This window comes from Austrofundulus limnaeus, unplaced genomic scaffold (genome assembly GCF_001266775.1).
Source record: "Austrofundulus limnaeus strain Quisiro unplaced genomic scaffold, Austrofundulus_limnaeus-1.0 Scaffold561, whole genome shotgun sequence".
Taxonomy (NCBI): Eukaryota; Metazoa; Chordata; class Actinopteri; order Cyprinodontiformes; family Rivulidae; genus Austrofundulus; species Austrofundulus limnaeus.
The window spans coordinates 140,924-161,912 of NW_013952963.1; the positions used below are offsets into that span (position 1 = coordinate 140,924).

Genomic DNA, 20,989 nt, shown 5'->3' on the forward strand with positions numbered 1-20,989 from the left:
TCATTAGCACCTCTAGTAATATATTTACTGAGAAAAATGGTGACGTGTTCAATACTTATTTTACCCGCTGTATATGCCTAAAAAGGGTTTGTTGATGCTCAATTAAAATTCTAAGACAATCGCTAAATGCCTGTTCATTTATTCACTGAAAAAGAAAAATAGCATTACAAAGTAAAAAATGTGTAAAAGCCAATATTTGAGAGGGCTCAGCACACTGTGGCACAATAACACGACAACATGCTTCCCAAGGCAAAGCATTAAAGAGGATGAATGAGGAGAAAATTTAAATGATGCCCTGCAGTGAGAACAGCTCTCCTAAATCTTCAAGGCTTCAGCTCCCACATCCATCGCTCCGTCYCCCCCCGGTGCTCCAAACAAACCACAGCAGAGCTGATGAGACGTCACCGAGCGAGAGGCTCATCTATTATACTGCAGCCAAACACAGCAGCTGGGAGTTTCACTGCGCTCCTCTTCACATAAACAGGCTTCCTGATAATCAGCCCAGTTTGTGCAGATCAGCTCTAAAGATGCAGTTTGTCAAACGTCTGCAAGACTTTGGGATTGGAGTGATTGAATTAAAAGGATTTGACACCTGATGTGGTGCAGGTGGGAAAAGACAAACAAAGTTGGATGAAGTTATTTTCAAAATCAGGTTCTTTTTAAGCTGGCATTTGGAATATTAACATAAAAACACATTCAGATGACTGATTTATTGAAAATTACACAGTAAATTTAAATTCCGCATGCATTTCTGACTCTCTCCTTCAATGTATTGAACAAAATACCTTTTTGTGCACAAGAAAGAAACGCATCAGTGCTAAAACAGATAAATCATTCATAAGTTCCAGTCTGAGAAAAATGAAAAATGAAAAGTAAAAATACTTTGACTTCARCATCAACCTGGGGAAAAACATTTCCACAAATGATCAAAACCAAGAAGATAACTGGACATTGATTAGATATTTGAAATTGACTATTGACGTTTTTTTCTAAATAATACTTGAATCATTGATTGCACAGCAGCTAAGTTAAGCAAAAGGAAGTAAAAAGTTGCACGTATTGTCAAAACCTTCATGACTAATGTTCACACCTTGGGTGTGAAAAGAAAAAAAGTCTCTTACAGTTTATAGAAAAAAAAAAACTGCCAAACTTCTCCACATTTTGACAGCAGAAAATCAGGACATTGTCCTCACAAAGGTGGTAAATGGGATTTCAGCTTTGTGTATTTTCCAGTGCGCCGGCTGTGACTGTATGGGTCACGCTGACTTTTCACCTTCACTGTAAAATAGGTACTGAAACAAGAAGTTGGACAAAAGAGTTTGCAACATTTAATCTGAAACCTACAGTTTTTTTTCACATGAATCTTTTCTGTCTAACCTTTTTTTTTATTTTCAGCCTGAAAATACAGAAAAATATTACTGCTAACAAGAGAAACTATATTTTCTCTGAAAATGGGTGTGAAAGCTGAATCCTTTATTAAAACTTTCTGAAAAAGTTTAAACTGACTTTAAAATTAAAAGAAGCAGATAAGAGCCAAACAAAGTAGCTTAGAAGTAGCTAAACTAGAGGGTAACACTTCCTAGTAACTACATCTTATTAAGCCTTACTTAATCATTTATAAATGATAGTTAACCTTTAAAAAAAAACAAATGTAGCGGTGTGAAATAGTGTGGAAGTAAATTTAATAAATACGCACACACAGTATAAAGAATAGTTAAATCATGAGTTATTATGCATTAACAAACAAAGAATATGTTGGTTTTGGACAWAATTAGCCTTTATGTGTAAAATATTAATAAATTTATTAATTTATATAATAGCAAATATGAAACGAACACTTTATTAATGATTAAGACTAAATAAGGCTTAGGTATAATAAAGTGCTACCAACTACAGCTAAGAGAAAAAGGTCAGCAAATAATAAAGCAGTAGAAGGATGCAAAAAGAAGAACCAAAAAAAGCGAAAACAATCAAATTTAGCTAAAAGTTAAAAGTATGACAACACTAGCTAAAGGTATCAACAGATCATCTAGAAGCGAAAAAATTAAAAAATGGTTAAAAGTAGAAAAGGTTGGCTAAAACCAAAAGTACTTAAGAAGGGAAAAACATAATCAGAAGCTTGACAAAATGCTGTCTAGCATAATTAGCATCAGGTTACTGTGTTGGTTTGATTAGCATCAGGTTACTGTGTTGGTTTGTTCACACAGGAAGCTGCATAATGATCCTTTAAAAACAAACCAACATTCAATAATCACAACAACACAGAGTCACAGTGAAAATGTGACACGAGGACGGACGACAAAGTAGTTGTTTTTTCAGGTGACTCCGTTCACATTGTGACCTTGAAGGAACCTCTGCTGRGAAAATTTGCAGCAGCTCCTATTATCCAAGCACCTGAGTGAGGAAACAGCAGCAGCAGCAGCAGCGTGACAGTAATGTCCATTCTTTGTCTGCACACCTCCTTCCCCTCCTCATTTTCTTGTCTGTCTTCCTAATTTCCTCTGAGCACTGCAATTTGTTTTGAAAAACCACTTTTCCGTCTGAGTCAGCCGTGCAGCGGAAGAAAAGAAAAAAAAGCTTTTCCGTGACAGTCGGAGGACTTTTCATGCAAAAACTTTTGATGGACAGCAGCTACATTGTATGCAAATGAGGGAATTTCTTTCCATGTGGGGAAATATTTAACTAAAATTTGAAAAAATGTCTGTCAGGGCTCACATTTCAAATGAACCTTCATTCTTTTCTTTGAAAATATGTTATGAAAATGCTTTATGAGCAAAAACCTAACATTAATGTTTCTCAAGTTTATTTCTCATTGGTACCACCAGTTGTTCTGACTCATTTTCTTGCATTATTTAGAGAGAAGCCTGACTTCCTCTTTATCTCTTTCAGATTCTGAACAACGGTGAGCCCTAGAATAAACTGAAGGTAGCCTCATAACGCTTTTCTCCCTGCAGCAAACAGAGTAAATGTCAGGAAACATCTTCTTCTGTATCGATTCCTTCTCCGCAGGCAGCAGGAAGTTTGCGTCTGCTGTGTGAGCTAACTGTCAGTGCGCTGCAGCCAACACAAACACACACGTACGAACACCTGGAGGGAGGGCAATCTGTTGTGTTGCTGATCGATAAAAAAGGAAGAGAAGCTTCGCAGAGGTCACCTGTGCGCCTGCATGAGTGTGAATGTGCGAGCTGGCGGGGAGAGATAGTGGGCGTGTCGACAATTAAACCTGTTTACGCTCAAACAACAGCTCGATCAAAGACAATAGAATCCATCCATCTTCCCGCCCCATATCTAATCTTATCTTTATCCCATTTTTATTCTGTAAACATTCCTTTATCCCACACTTGATTTGGTTTTAAAGCCGGGCCGATTCCTGCGTGAAAGGATTTACATCAGAATGGCAGATGGGGAGTGAAAAACAAACAGAGCTTCCTGTATTAAAACTCATTGCTCAAACACAATCTTGTCAACAGGATCTGGTCCGTTCCACCTACTCTGCTAATTAGTCCAACAAGCTTTGGGACATGGAAATTTACATGTCAAAGTCCCCTCTTGGTCATTTGGGTTTTATAAAAAAAAAAAAAAAGGTGGAAAAAGTAGCAAAAGCTTTACCAAATGTATTTTACAGCTAAAAAAGTAGATTTTGTCTGATAGGTCTCCTTTAAACATGTTTGAATTCTTCTTCACTTGGCCTTTAGAGGGGTCAAACGCCTTTTTTTTTTTTTTTTGCTCTACTGAACCTGCCCCTCCTACCCTGCTTTGCAACATTTTCAATCCTTTTTTCTACCTACCATTTGAAACAAAAAGGAATTATGGATTTGGTCAACTGGTCTCTGAACGCAATTGACACTATTTTTTCCACATTAAGATTGGAACGAGGGGAACGTAGCTGTCCGAGTGGAATGGTTGCTGCTGGTCGTAACAGTGGTTCTTGGGGCTGGAACCTGATGTGTCTGGCATCACTTTCCATTGAAGACGTAGAAGATTTGTATWTATTTGGATTTATAATAACTGGATTTCTGCTGATCGGAGGAGGCAGATTCCTGATTTATCGTAAAGTGAAAGTGATCCTGACAGCGATCTGGGCCATTGAACAGCTGTCGGGCGCAGTGGATGGAATTTGCCGTTCTGGTGGCGCACAGACTCAGACTGGGGAGATAAGTCACAAACTGGATGTGGTTCTGATGAGAATTGCAGCTCAGCAGCATGCCTCTGGCATGTAGGATCACATCTGGGTGAAGCTTCAGACCATGAAATGGGAGAAGGATCCCGATTCGGAAGATTGGAATTTATTTTTGCCATTTTTCAGGGATGCAGTAAGATTGAAAAGCAGCAAGAAATCCAAGGCTGCTTGTCCCAAAACAATTGTGTTATCTATTGGCACCCAGCTGCTTGGCCTCGAGTGCCAAGCTACCTAAACTCCCCAGGATGATATGTAAACAAGGGCTTGATTCCCCCTTCCTCCCCCGCATGACCCGAGTTGGATCTGGCCCGAACTCGAGGAGGAGGGGTAACTGAACTTTGATGAACCGAGCACAAGAAGATAAGATGGTCTCTGGATTCTGGCGGGTCTAGGATCTGTTTTTTTGTGCATAGGACTCGATAGCTGCGTTTCCATTGACCATGAAAATGCGCAAATTAGAATTTCGAAATCAAATTTGCTCAATGGAAACATGTCAATTTAAAAAAATGTTTTTCAACAAAATGGTTTTGCTCTAGGAAGAGGTGGTTTTTCGGCCATATTGAAATTGATGTATTTCGCAAAACTGCAATAGAAACACTTTTTTCGCATCACGGGAGTCACGTGATCAAGAACAGTCTGTTTCTACTGGCAAAAAAGATGACAAAGAAGATAAAATGAAGTAAATGTAGTAGTGAAATCACCAAGTAGTAAAAGAAAGTATTAAACTCACCGACTACATTTTCCCAAAAGCATCGCATACGTAGCCACTCCCAAGTATAAGGGGCTTGTCACTCGAGAGCCTCGATAAGATGCTGACGTCACCTCTAATGGCTGATGATGAGCGCTAGTGTCACGGTAGAAATATGCTATGTGTTTACATCCATTGCTGCCATGTTTGTAATGACTTATCGCGAGAACAAACATGTTCACGTGTGAATTTAATAGCATTTCTTACTTAATGGAAACACCGCAATTGCAAAACGGTTTTTCGACATTAACAGAATATTGACAAAGTTTTGTGCACATTTGCAATGGAAATGCAGCTGGTGTTTCTGATGTAAACATAGGATCAGAGCAATTTTTTAAACTCATGTCTCTTATTGTGTATTTCCACGCTGCAAAAAGGTAGCAAGACCTTGTTGCACATGACCTGTTCACCTGTTCCCCAAAGTTTTTGTCAGGTGTTTTTCTTGAATGGGTGACCTTAACTGCTTTTCGTTCTACATTGCATCCCTGATGTTATGTTTGGATGACAATAAAGCGAATCTGAATCTAAATCTTTTGCCCGTCACTTTAAAGCTACAGCTGAATTAAGCTCTGTTCAATTATGTAAAAAGGATCATATGAAAATCACAAGTTTGCTTTGCCAAACATTCACTTTGCCCTTAAACTCAGGATAAAAGAGTTCAACTGCAACTCATTCATGTCTCCAGTTCTAGTTGATCCAGTCCTTTTCCACTCCTAATATTCCACTTTATTCAGAGTGACACAGCATAACACAGGTCAGAAGCATTTAATTCTGTGGATGCCATCATTGTATACCTCCCACAAGTGAATCCAGAGAGCATCGCCACATTGGACTGTTGCTTTACTGTAAAATATGCATGTGACCGTGAATGTGTTATGCATGAGTTGATTAGCACTCATGCATAATTCAGATGTAACACACACACACACACACACACACACACACACACACACACACACACACGATAACCTGAAGTGAAAAGAGATTAACAAACAGAGAGCTGAGAGACAGAAAGAGTCATCGTTGGCTCAGATGCTTGTAGCTCAAACAAACAGATTTATGACTGAAGTAAAAGATGAATACATCAGTAAATACTGAGGATAAAAAGCCTAAAAACACCAAAGTTATTTTTTATTAACCCTGGACCAAAACCAAAACTCAAAGCAGACATGATTAAAAAGTTCCAGCTCCTTTTGCATTTCAGTGATTTACCCTAAAAGTTTTTTTTTCTTTAAATTTGATTAGCTTTTGAAATGTAATTTTCATTTTTAAAATCAGAAGAGTTGAAGCACCAGGAGTCCCTCACATCTCGGTCCATTTGTTGAGCTCGTATCGCCTTTGCTTTGTTTTTGTATCATCTGGTTTAACTTTTAACTGATGTCTTCTGGAATCAAAATTCTTGTGCAGAGTTGCTGTCATCAATGATAAATTGCTGCTCTGTATGGAGTCAGATATCCTGCTGTTGTCAAAAATAAAGTCCAATAGTTTTAAGGCAAAGTTAGTACCTTTTTRATTACACTACAAATTAAACTGCTAGTGCACAATAGCTTCCATTTTGTTGCATCATTATTACACTGCATTCTGTTGAAGGAGTGTAGAGGGGGAAATGAGGAGATGCAATAATGACAATGAGTGAAAGGACAATCAGACGATGTTGCTAATTTCCTCTGGGTACATGATGTTGTGCTAACACGCAGCAGTGGTTAGAAATTAAACACCTAGAGATTAAAAGTGTGAGAACTTCCTGTCTTTTTTGATCGTCTCATTAGTAGCAGAGTGACGCAAAAACCCTCAGCTTTGTTCAGAAATAATGTGTCTGTTTTACCCTTCTTTATAAATACAGTTTACCTTCAGGTTTTATCATTTCATCTTTGTCTCGCTCTAAGTGCCATGCCAGAGGGCGTTGGCGACCATGGTTCTGTATTCTTTACGGTCTTTTACATGTAGGAAGTTTGTAGATGTCGTGCTCAAAAAATGGCTCAAGCTGTTTGTCAACTTCTCCCCGTCCTCAGCAACTTCTTCTTCCTTGTATTTTTCTAGTTGACACAAACTGCTCTAACCCTTCTCTCCTGTAAAAAATGACCTGTTGGTCCTGTCTCAGCATGATCCTTTCATAAAAAGGATATTTTCTCTTTTGCTCGTTAACACGTCTTCATTGGTGATTCTGTTGGAGTACAAGATCTTGAGTATTCTTCTTGAAAAAACGCATTTTCTGTAGCATTTATGATGCCAACACTTTTTTGGTTCATGGTCAAAGCTTCACTTTTATTTTCATAATTGGGTTTCAGAAAGAAATCCCATTTTGTTGTATTTTTTATTGAAGTTTGTCAATTTTCATGAAACTCAATGTACTTTTTCAGACTGAACTGTGAAAACCTTGATTAATTAATCATATACCAAGATATTTTATGTGAAAATATGGCTGCAGCAAAGGCCTTATAGCAGGGGTGTCAAACTCATTTTCACAGAGGGCCATATGAGTATTATGGTGGTCCTCAAATGGTCAGTTGTGATTAGTTTTGACGTTTCTTGTTTAGCTTCAACTTCAATRTCACATTCCTCRTCTCATAGCTAAGGCTGAGCATTGCGAATGTCGTGGCAAGTTTTACCAAGAATGCAGAAACACGTTGACATAAATGCACAGAAATTCAGCGTGTATGGTCGTCAAATGATTTACTTCTGAGCGACAACAAARCAGACGATCAATCAGRAAATCTGTTGAGTCGYGGCTGACTCGTCAGCAGAGAGCAGCCAATAATATAACATGATAACATCATGTGACAGTTTGCAACCAATCACAGTCCGACAAATGTAACCACCTAGCCAATAACAGGGCTCTCAGCTCAAGAGCTACCTTATCAAAAGTAAGGGAGGTCATGGATTGCTGGAGTCTTGGCGTCTGGGGCAAACAGATTAAAATAGCCGAAAGTAATTATCATAAGATATGAGTACTGGACAGTGTCAAGGTGAAACAGATATAAATAATTAGTCCATAACAGCGAACATCCAATAACTGAGCTCTATGTGGCATTTCGTGCATAGAAGCAGCATTTAATGTGTCCTCTTATAAACACTAAAAATTACTATGTGTGCGACTGATGAAATGTGAAATAAATATACAGAAATCCTATAAAAGTACGAGTTTTTGTTTTAATTTGTAACAGCAAACTATCTTAACCACATCTGATTTGTCAAATTTATTTTAGACTAATTTCGGTTTCTTCCTCTTTGCTTTCCCACTTTTCTAACTTCCTGTTATGTCAGATGTTGTTATTTTTCTGCCTCTAACAGCAGGAGTTGCGCTTGTAAAAAATTATTTTCTTTATGCATCATTAGAAGCAAAGCCAACTAAATTGGCAGCAGGGCTTAGAAGCAGCATAGAAAATAACCCATTAGCTGCAGCAACAAATCAGCCACCAGCGCCTGCAGCAGACAGACCTGACCTTGCTCCCACAGTCACCCAGCAGGTCTTAAGCTGTCAAGAGGTCAGGCTGAGTTCAATCAACAACTGGTTAAAATTAACTTTCTGCTGTTTCCTTCCTGGAATTGCCAATAAGTGTTTCACTCACCAAGTGTGCCAGTACACAGCAATTTAGATGTTAGATGGGCAACACGCTTATGCTTCACATGTGTCAAACTCAAGAGGTGACTTCCGTCCAGCCCGTTAGATTTATTTAAATAACCCTGTATTAATGTCTCAAAATAAGCTGCTTCAAAACCAACTTTCATTATAAACTACATGACTCATAATGCATGTTCATTATGCCYGGGATTTCCCTGTTGGAAAGTGGGAGAGTTTAGAATTCAAGACGTACCATTGTTAGTGAGGCTAGGATAATTACACAAAACAGCACAAGAGTGAAGATGATGGGCGGCACAACCCCCCTTATGATGGGAATATCTCAGCTGAATCCACATATATATTCATATATGTGGACACACATGAGAAAAACAGACAAGTCATTGCATTTTAAAATATCCACCTGGATCTGTGAGCAGCTGAGCAGCCGAGGCACAATGACACAGAACATACAGAAACAGCTGAAATTAACAGGGAGAACTGGGGCAACTTCTTTAAGAGGCTAAGAAACTTGTGATTAAACAATGTCTGCAAAAGATGCATGAAATATTTAAAAGGGTTTTGATTTATATAATTTTTTTGCATCTACAGTGTTCCTAATGTCTAAAACTGGAATACAGGACTTGACGATATGATGCAGTGTAAAATTTTGTGACCGGGCAAAGCCGTGTTTACAACTAAAGAAAATTGATGAATTGCACTTCAAAAATCAAGCAAAAAAGCGTAAAGAAGCAATCTGACTCACTAGGGAGAGAAACAAATAAAAATGCTCCTGCRGCAGTTTTATTAGAGCGGCAAAGGTCAAGATGATCAAATCTTACGAAAATTAATGAATTTTTCTGAAAAAAAAAAAAAGATTAATGAGATTAAGTATAGACTGTTTACTTGAAACTACAAGATGTATTGATGAACACATGAAGCAGGTGATGAAAACAAAGGAGAGAAAAGATGATGAGGGTGTGGAAGAAAGGACAAAGGCAGCGAGATTATCTTGGAAAGTTTAATTGGGAAGAAGGTCTCAAACCTCCAGAGCTTCGACACACTAATGAGCTGTTAGCTGATTAACACACTAGTGTGTGTATATGTGTGTGTGTGTGTGTGTGTGTAAAATGTAAAGCCCCATGAGGACTGAGACCCTCCAGTAACTCAGACTACAATAAAAGCAGGTTTTAACCTTCAAACAGCACAGATATGTAAGCCTCAGAACTGACCTTGTCTGCATGAAACCACTTTCCACCACGATACTCAACAGCTGTTAGAGTCCAACGGTTTAATCTGCAAATTTAAAAAAGTATACTCTTAATAAAAATGTGCAGGAATAAAAACATGCAATTCAATTTTTAAATAATTTATCTAATTTAGCCAAAGCCATGTTGACAATCGCATTTTAAAAAATTAATGAAACACATTAGTTTGAATATTCATAAACAATRTTTAACCACTGAGGTTGAAAGTAAATAAACATTTTAGAAGAACAAACGAACCACTAATTTACACTAAACAATTATGTCATTTACAGTTGCACATTACCACCTTCCATCTGCTGCTGTTCATCCACTGGGTTTACAATGCATTCAATTATAAAAAAAAAGGCGTCAAGAACAGCTGCAGGACCCAACGCTTCAGTGGGAAACAGAACTTTCATCAGACTTGCTGTGCTGGACGTATTTAACAAATAAGGCAAAGTCTGACCCAGTTCTCACAGATTGGCAGGYTGAAGCATTCAAACCCGACAACAGTTCTCTCACTCAGAACAGAAAATGTCACGTCTTTATATTTTGCACATTTTTTAGATATTTTCACACAGCTGTTCAGCAATATGGCTGGAAAGATAAGTGCTCCAACAATCAAGCCCATCCTGCTGCAACGTCTACGTTTGTGAATAGGGCTGCCACAAAACTATAATTTTTATAGTGGATTAATCACCGACAATTTTTTCGATTAGTCGACTAATCGGATCATACTTTAATTGAATATAAAACACACAGCTTACTGCGCCAGAATGCAGCTGCTATTATATAACCATGGTTAGATTTTAGCTATATGCTAACTAAAAATAATTGCCGTGGAAGGCAAGTTCTGCYYTGCAGATATTRYACAGGTTTCTCTTTCATTTTCWTAAAATGATCCCACACTTTTGAGCTSCRTTGYCRGGTAGCCATGATACCAGAGCCTGTCTGTATAATGTCTTGTGACGTCCACGGCCTACCCCAGTTACCACTACTGTGCATGTGTGTCAAGGACAGAAAGGCAGATGTGGCAGTGGAAGGTGTCAAAGCAGTTTGGAGAGAAAAACAAAGTAAAGAACAAAAAAATGATTTATCGATTATGAAATTAGTCATCGATTATTTTAATCGACTAAACGTGGCAGCCTTATTTGTGAATGAAGTCGGCATCAAACTGAACTGTTGGACAAGTGGATCAGAACTCAGCAGACTAAGTATAAAACGGGCTGTCTTACCCTCACACATACAAAACGTTTTGACTCTGTGACTACTAGAGTTGGGCAAAATCGTATCATGTGAAATTATTTGTCAGAAAAACATACGACTGTTATTAATAGGCACTTGGCAATAAATACAATTAATGCCACCAGGTGGACCAATCAAGGATTTCCCCAATCAGTCCTCTCATCGATGAACTCCACACGACTTTCACGTATTTTAATTTTTAATTTTTGCTGCTTGTCACATAATTTCAGGCGTCGGTCTGAAAGGAGTTTGGGGGTTTTAGGTTTGTTTGGAAGGGTGGGGGTTGAGGCCAGAGGGTGGGTTGAGGTGTTTTTTTCATGAATCTACTCGTGTTTCACTGCGACAAGCTTCATGATGAACATCACATAAAAAGTGCTGTAATCATTTATCACAACTTTGGTTTTGACTGCTGTATAACTTAAATTCTGCACTTTTGAACAGGCTACGTTCACACTGCAGGTCTTAATGCTCAATTCTGATTTTTTGAAAAAAAAATCAGATCTTTTGCCATAAACATTCACATTACATTTTAAATGAGACCTGCATCAGACTTCAGTGTGAACGCTACACAAGCGCTGATGTGACAAGCATGTGCAGTAAAAAACGTGACTTTTCAGTCAGCCGGCTTGTTTGTTTACAGAGTTAGCCTGGATGCTACTTTTTGAATCTGAAGTTGTTGTTCARTCAGAGCCGATTAAATAATTATCTGACACGTTTGTTTAGTTCAGTGTTTATATCTGAACCTGCCTCTGACCGGATACTCCAGTGAAGCTTCTTATTTTTGAAATGAAGCAACGAGCTGTAAATAAAGTATCAACCGAGTAACTTTAGGATCGATACRCTCCATGACCCAGACTGGACGTTATTATCTACATGGAAAATTTAAAGTAAAAAGATGAAGCAACTGGACTTGTGTTTTGGAGCTGTAAACACGTGGAGCTGCAGATTTAAACAGCGTGACTTGAGGTTAGCGTCTTATTGATCCTACACCCCCACCTCTCTGACGAAAAGTCGGATGGAATGCGACACGAGCGTTCACACTGCAGTTGCTTTGAAAACATCAGATATGTATCAGATTTAGAACCCCATACTGAAACGGCCTGGGTCGTGTTTTAAAAAAAAAAAAATCAGATTTGCCGCGTTTAGACTGTCATAAAAAATCAGATATGGGTCGCATGAGGCTAAAAAAAAAAAAAATCAGATATGGGTCTGCAGTGTGAACTTAGCCAAAGATTGTAACAGATTCTTATAGAGAGCATCTCTTTCCCATTTGAGTGATTTAAACCAGTCATGTGACCAGGACGTGCTGGGGTCCAGGGGCTCCAGGGGATTAATCTTCAAATTARTCGTTATTGGCTAAATATCTCAATCGTTATAAATTTAAAAAAAAACTACCTCCCATGGCAGTTCAAAAGCATGAAAGCAGCAACACGATGTGCTAATCTGTACTGACTTGCTGTTTCAGAAACTTAATATTCTGCATGCAGTGTGCTTCTGATACAGGCCCAGCAAAGCATATTGGTTTGAAGAGTGCGCTAGTTTAGCATGGAATTCTAGCTAAACCAAATAAAAAGGTGTTTTACATTTAAGATTGATTGCAAGGAACTAGTGTGCATTATTTTAATTCTTACAAGGGAAAGCATGTAATTTCGGAATAAAAACATTAAATCTTCTGTTGTTCTCGCCATGTACCCTACCTCTGTTTGGAGCCCATTTTCCTGAGGAAAATAAATTGTTTCTCAGAAGAAAAGAGAGGCCAAACAAGAGTAAAGCCACACTAAAGCAGTTTAGCATCTAAAGCACAAAGACAGCACCCAAGGGCTCTGTAATAGAAGCACTTTATCTGTCAGAGGCRGCGTCCAATACAATTAAAGTCTTATATTATAGTGTTGAGAGGGCTGACAGTAAAACTCAGGCYTTAGGACCGGAGTTGTATTTTCAGGCTGATTACAAAGGCGATTTAGCCTTCACACCTGATTCTCAGAGGACTAACCAAGGCCACTCTGTCTGCCGGCCTCACACAGCTGTACAGGATCAGCAACCTGCCTGTAACACACCTGTTATTCATCCGGCTCCGCTCACAAACTCTGGAAAGTCATTTACAGGAACAATCCACTGATTATGTCCCTCTCAAAGGCTGCAGTCTGATCTCTGCCCTGGTATTTTCATAAAGAATGAACAAATACAAAAACACCAGTAAAAATATTTTTTTCATGAAGTAAAAAAATTAAATGTATGAAAACTGTTGGCAGAAACTAAAGTACCTTGTTCAAACGTCAAACATTTACAAGAAAATAAACTATTAGATTCATCAAAACAGTAGACTGCTATTAAATTTAAGCAGAAAGCATCAGACGGGGTGTGCACCCATTAATATTTTTTTTTACAGAATCACTGCCCAGATGTGTTTAATCAAACCACAAGCTTTCATTTGAGTTTCTGTAGAAAATGAACTTAAGAGTTTAAATGTCTTAAAACCAGATCAGCAGAACAAAAACGGGACAAAGAACCTGCATTTGTAAGTTGTAAAATCAATTAAAAACATATAAAGGCTATTTAAACCCCTTTTCGCATTGTTTTAAGCTCATCTGGGCTAAACCTGCCAGCAGTTCTGTCACGCTGATAAAAGAAGCATTTCGCAATGAAAGCAGGCAGATGCAGTTGAAGCTTGGTAAATAACTTACTACTTGGCTAATGTGGCTTGCAGCACTTCAGCCCTCTTGGCTGAGAAGTCACAGTCGAGTGCAACACTTTAAACCACAGTGAGACAATCAGGGCATATTAAGCAATTGAAAGCTTCCATTAAAAAAATAATTTAAAAAAATCGGGTCACTTTCTTAGTAATTCAGCACATTTAAATGCAAATATTTATTTATAGAAAAGAAAGATGCTCTGACACTAAAGAAAAACCTATTTTAATATTAAAAACATTAAGTAAAAACCAAGACACCAGCCTGATTGGTCAAATAATTTTGGGGGATCCTTGAGATTCTAATGTGTGAACTATAATAACATTCTGMAATGAAACTACACTGTTAAAAGTCTTGCCCTCAATTAGTTATAACGTTTTTTCTATAAGTTACTTCCAATTAACATAATAAGTTATGAAATTTCAACTTAATTTCATGAGGTATTGGCATTTCAACTCAAGGAAGTGAGTCAGTTCAGTGGAATGTAAATTTAAATGTGTGAACATAACTTAATAATCTGAGTTTTAAAATTGTAACCAGATCTTATAAAAACTGATCACTTGCAATATTAGTCCGCGCTACAAATAGCGCCGGAAATTTGCTCTTTTATCCAATAAGGGACTAAATATAAAATTTAGTTAGACTTTATAAAGTTTTCCATTCCAGTTACAGCTATTAAATGAAGAAGAGGAACACCACCTGACCARATTAAAGACGTTRAGAGCAAAGTCGCGGATGAATACATTTTTTCMAACAAGACCTCGATCCGTCTCGGAAGCATAAAGTTTGGCGGGGGTCAGGCATTTTGTGAACGCGAACCAAACCGAAGTGAGGAGAGACGGAGCCGTAGGACATTAAAACAACAGCTTGTTAATTGTCAAGCGAGGGAAGGAGTTAATGCAGATTAATTTAGCCTTCACCCCAATTCTTTTTACAGTGTAGGGCTGCACAATATATCGAAGATTTATTGTCATTATGATAACAGCCTGTGCAATATGCATATCGCAAAAAAACTGCATAAACTGCAATAAACGTTTGGCTCAAAAACTTGCCTTTATGCATTTTGTCACCAATCAAATGGAGCCTTTCATGTATTTGGCCAATTAAATAGATCTCTTCATATTAAAAAAAATTCAAGCTGGTATGGAAATGATTAGTTTTTTTATTGTTTTATTTATTTATTTATTTAGGCTCTGAACCCAGAGCAGAAAGACATCAACACTATATTTATGCATTTGTTCATTTATTGCAAGTCATATTGCCATCGCAATATTAAGCATTGTTATCACATTGCTGGTTTCTCTAATATGAAACAGAACTGAAAAGATGCATATTTTGGGTGTAGAAACAGACATGAATTTTAACATTTCTGTAGCCAATAAAACACTTATCAAATCCTATATTTGTCCCGTTTTGCCTTTTTGATGCTGGTTTGCCAACAGTAACTAACAACTGAAACGGGAGCAAAGGACAGAGACAAGAGATCAACCAATCAATTAATCTATATTGAATCCTTTAAAAAAAACTTTGCAAATCAGCCATGACTGTATTTTAATACTAAAATAGGAAAATGAAGATGCAGAACTGCTATAAGCTACTGCAGCCCACACTTTAGTTTTTTATTAAATTAATGCTCCTTAATATATATTATTAGGTTGATAAACAGACTTATTTAATCAATTGTTTTTTGTTGAATGATATGATCAGAAATAGAAAAACTTAGTGGTTGACCTCTTGCTAAAGACCACTAAATACTGGAAAACAACAACAACAATATAAGAAAGAATACAAGATATATTTTAATTCAATATTTTTAACTTATTTGTGTTACTATTTTACCAAAAATATCCAGCCTGACACTGTTTTTTTTTTTGTGTGTGTGTGTGTGTGTGTGTGTGTGTGTGTGTGTGTGTTCAAGTCAAGTAATGCAGTAACATTTAAAAAATGTAAATTTGATGCTAACTTGTTGGTCATCACAAACCAATCCAAGATCATTTACATTTTTAATTACATGAATCCTTTTTTTTTTTTTTTAGTTCCTAAAGGTTTTCAGCTCAGAAAATGAATACAAGGGAAATAAACATTAGAAGAAAGACGCTCCTCAGACAATGGGTTATTATTTGACTGTGATGAAGACGAACTCTAATTTGTACACTTTCCTGCAGTCTGTCTTGGCTACATCAACACATACACACAAACACACACGCAAAACACAGGATTAGAACAAAAGACGAGCCCCCCAGCACAGATTTGCACACAGCGAGCATAATGGCTGATGACATGCGGCAGTTTGGAGGCTTTCAAAAATGAGGCGGCTAATCTTCCTGCGCTGGAATAACATTATTTTCTCCGCTTCCTCCTCCTCGCGCGCGCCCACCCACTGGGGACTCGCAGGTTATTGTGTCCAAATGCACCCCAAGGTTAACGCACACAATGAGCAGGCAGCGGTGAGCTGGCTGCTCAGGCTGCCCCACTGATAGATGTCCACGAGGCATGTGCTCGTTCAGAACGGGGTTCAAACTGCACGAAGAGACATGTCAGACTGCAACACCTTCACACTGAACAGCAGAGGACAGAGTCTAGACTGGAGGGGCAGCAAAGAGGGAGGATAGGTGGATGGAAGGGTGGGGGGGGGGGCATCAAAATTTTGTTTTTTTGTGTCAATCCTGGTTTATGATGTATTTAACAAAGAAACTTCTGTTCTTTGACCTCAAACTGACAACCGTTGAGAAAAACAAACTGATGTGGAGCGCAGAGGCTAAACCCAATAATAATTACGAAAAGCTTCCAATTTAGTCTAAAGCTCTTTTGCTTCACACCCAGACAAAACATTTTAATGAATTGTACAGACACACACACACACACACACACACACACACACACACACACACACAAATCAATCAAATCCATCCAGGGACCAGAGTTGTAAAGCAACTAAGTAAAAATACTTCTTTACTGTACTTAAGTAGAATTTTTGGGTATCTGTACTATACTTGAGTAATTATTTTTCAGCCTACGTTTTACTTCTACTTCTTATATTTTCACACAATTATCTGTACTTTTACTCCTTACATTTTTTTAAATAGGCAAGAAGTAGAAAGTCGTTACTTTATTTCATGTTTGCTTGTTTTCATTCCAGCTTGTTATTGTAAAAATTAAATACTATCCATATAAACTGTACCTCCTAGATAGAGTGAATTTAACTGTGGTTGAATGAGAAGTAGAAATATGTAAAATTCTGATGCCGTATTAGTTTGTACACAAACAAATCATGTCACTCTCCAGCAGGACATAATCATTATATTATTGTATTTGGCCGCAGCCCTCAGATAGATTTTTATTTTGGGGAAAAGTTTTGTGCAGCCTTGATGTGTGTATATAAACTGAAACAGCTGGACTAGTCCATCCTAAATTTAACATAAATTGCTTATTTTAATAAAACAGTCATTTCTGTGTTGTTTTGGTGAGGTCACCTCCTAATAAATGTCATTACGAAAAACCTAACTGCTCATTTTAAATCAATACTTTTACTTTTATTACTTGAGTACAAAAAATATCAGATACTTTAAGACTTTTACTCAAGTAATATTCCTCAATGAGACTTTAACTTATACCGAAGTATGTTTTTGGTAAGATACTTGTACTTTTACTCAAGTATCACTTTGTGGTACTTTATACAACACTGCCAGTGGCTAAATATTATATACCTCGCCGGTAACAATGTAGCACATGGTCACGCAAACTTACGTCAAGCCGACGTCAAGCGAAAGCTAGACCGTCTCATTTCACAGCAGTTTTATGCAGCCTACCCGGACTGGGAAGGATGTGGCCCACATGGCCCAGGTGGGCTACATGAGGATGCAGCCCGTGAATTGAGACATAGACAGTACCTGGGGAAAATACATCTCTAATAAACTGACAAAATTCTAATACAGCCTATCTATCAAACCCATTTCACATATTATGCAGCTTTTTTAATTAACGGTATTTTTAAGTGATGTTTATTTTACTGGTCTAAAACATATAAACACCTGATAACATCTGGCTTTGGATCAGGAAATGTTCCATCAGCACTGAGTCAGTGCAAGATGAGTAGATAGAAAACAATCCACCCCTTACTTTTCAAACATTTATAAAAAATAATAATAATTGGTTATATTGTTGATGTCATGCTGAGGAATGCAAAAGGTGGAGCTCTGTAGCACAGAAGTTGACCATTAAGCCATAAACACAATGACCAGGACATGAAACTGTAGCCTCTGCACTGAAAAGCAGTGTTGAGAAGTTTTTTCTGCTTTTATGAAATTAAAAGGGGAAAATGATGCTGAGTGCCATATTATATGCAAGGTCCGTTTCCATCAGGGGAGCAAGAAGAAAAACAATCGGTTGTAGCTGCTGCTGCTACCACTAACACAGGACCATCAAGTGAGTGACAGGGTTTCCACCGAACCCATAAAAGGCTAAACAAACTCCAAAGTGGGTTGCAACTTTTATAGCAAAAGGATTGCAGGAGTTAAAATACAGTGTGCACTTTGTTCCGCGTTTCAGCCATGACAGAAGGTGGTCACAGCCTTTCCCACGAAGAGGTGAAAACAAGAGAGCAGGTCAGGTCCCTGTGATGTAACGGACATTATAGACATCTAATGCCACAGCATCTTATATCACTGCACTCAGCATTTTGATTCGTTTAGTTCCCGTAATCTTATTTGAGTGAAAACGGTTTTATGCTCTCATTTAGAGTGACATACTTTGTCTCTTTAAAGTCAGAAACATTCTATCTTCAGGATTTAGTTTGACGTCTGGTTATGAAGAAAAATCGATAATAGTTTGGATATTTTATGAAACTGCATTGCAGCTTTCTGAACCGTATCCGAATCGTGATGTGGTTAAAAGATTCCCAACCCTTGTAAATTACGTCTGTTATAAAACATAAATTAAGAATTTAAACATTACCAGAACTAAAACCGGGACATGACTCTGTAACTTTCTGACACTCACAGTTTACCCACTTTATTAATCTATAAAAAGGAAGTGAGAAAATTAAAAAGAAAATCCCTAAAAGCTAAAGAACCAGATATTACAAATCTTTAAAAAGTTCATTAAGAATGGTCTGCAACAAGTCACTGGTGCAAGAGACCTTTTTCTAACCTTTATTTTTTAATGAGATTGAATCATATGTTTTAATCTCACATCACTCCACATGCCTAGTACAGCTAAGCTCATAAACATTTATGTCTAGCTTTTAAAATCAGATAACGCCGGCAGTGATTTTCCTTGTAAAAACAGTAAATGTGAGAAAGTGGTTTTCAAACCCCAAAACACATTACGGCAAAGGCTGGTTCACCACAAAGATCCGGTGCCCCGGCACAAACAGAGCMATGTTGTATATGCTGTTAAGTGCCAGGAGGACTGCGACCAGTTATACATCGGGGAAACAAAGCAGCCACTGTTCAAAAGAATGTCCCAACACAGACGAGCTACATCTGATGGCCAGAACTCTGCAGTTTTCACTCATTTACAGGCCAGCGGTCACTCTTTCAGAGATGAGGATGTTATCATTCTTGATAGAGAGGAACGTTGGTTTGAGAGAGGAGTAAAAGAAGCCATTTATATGAAGAAAGACCGTCCATCATTAAACAGAGGTGGAGGCCTCCGTTTTCAGTTGTCCCCCTCCTACAGTGCTGCTATTGCCAGTATCACTCCACCCCCTTTTAACAATAGGTGTTAATTAGGTGTCAACGATAGCCATGTGATGTGAGTATCAGTCACATGGAGGCAGTGCTTAAAAGCCTGAATTTTGCCTGAAACTCTCAGACTGAAGAAGTCTCTTGGAGGAGAGACGAAACGTTTCATTAGAGAAGAACCCGTCCAGAAGACCTATACAATTCTTTTCTTTTAGATTTTTTACCTGGATTACTGAGATGCATCAGGACAGTAAATGTGAGTTTAACCTCCATTATGTCCCATCTCTTCCCACATATATTAATTTGTTTGAATTCAAAGCCAGATTAGAGTCAGTCTCCGACGTGCCACAGTACCTCGGCACGCTGACTCAGTCCTCAGCAGCGACGCCAAAAACATCAACGTTGGCATTAATAATTCAATATCCTGCTCATAATTGATGATTAATTGGTGGAACGGCGTCCTTCCTGCAGTAATGTTTGGATTTTTATTTCTGAACAGCAATAAAAAAAAACAGAGAAATGACCTTCAGAGCATGGATTTGACTGTTAAAACATCAATCTGCATGTGGGATGCTTAACGAGAAGCCAAATGATGTCAATTAGAGCCAATTTAGATTGTTTACTCTAAAAATCTACCCTTCAAGTGTCCATCAGTGCGTGACCAATGGTTCTTCTTGGAGCCACGGCCATATTAAGATTTGATGTTCTGCTCCTGGTGTGAAGGTTTGGCATTTATTTGCATCTCGTGCGCCAAGATGAAACAACAAATAGAGCTTTATTAGAAAACAGAAGCTAAAATTTATGCATAAAGATGTTGCTACCAGGGGCTAAATCAGGTGTCTCCTGTGTTTGATTCTCAACAACCAACACAAATGCTTTGTTCTGTCAAAACAATCATGAAAATATTACATTCTGTTTGCAGTCGTTTATCTTTTTTTGCTTTATTTATGCTTTAAAAAGCCGCTTACCTACCGAGTGATAATTGAAGACCCGCCATGTTCAATTAACGTGTTTTGAAGATGTGGGAAAACAATGTTTCAGTGTTTCAAGTAAATATCTTTCTTAGGTTATTGGGAGCTCAATGATTTAATTTGGGTGGTGGAAGCTAAAAGCTAACCATTGAGTAACAATAAAGAACATTTCAAAACATCTAGCATCACTGAAGCACAGAATCTGTGAGAAAAAAAAATCTAAAATACCGAGCTGGTTTCTTAAGCCAGTCCTGAAATCTTTGAGCCTTTGGTCTCGCAGGGGAAAATGTGCAACCTTTACCTCAGAGCAAACAAACACACCGAAAACTGAAAGCTGCAGCCTTTTAAAACATAAAACCTGCCAATAAAATCTTATAAATGAAGCCAATCCTTTTATTAAGTGCTCACAGGGGAGATCTGCTCAACTTGTCTGTGTGTCGTCAGGCACAAAAGGGATTTCCATCCAGGTAGCTTTAAATCCTGAAGAGACTGGATCAGAAAACTACACCAAAAAATATATAAATAAAATAATTAATATTCCAAATGTGACAAAAAACCCTCAAAAGAAGCAGTGGACTCAATCTGATAAATGAATATTTTTTGTTTGACAGAACAGGTGGTTTAAATGGCTTCAAATCTGAACCAGCAGGTGAGAAGTCATTAAC

At 37.9% G+C, this 20,989-nt stretch overlaps 1 protein-coding gene across 1 annotated transcript in view; it reads right to left on the minus strand.

Annotated features, from left to right (window-relative positions):
- LOC106530806 (semaphorin-6D) overlaps positions 1-20,989 on the minus strand; it is a gene marked incomplete at both ends in the record, with an annotated part of 126,542 nt that overhangs the window by 104,528 nt on the left and 1,025 nt on the right. Inside the window, 1 exon segment of the mRNA XM_014026514.1 lies at positions 9,720-9,783.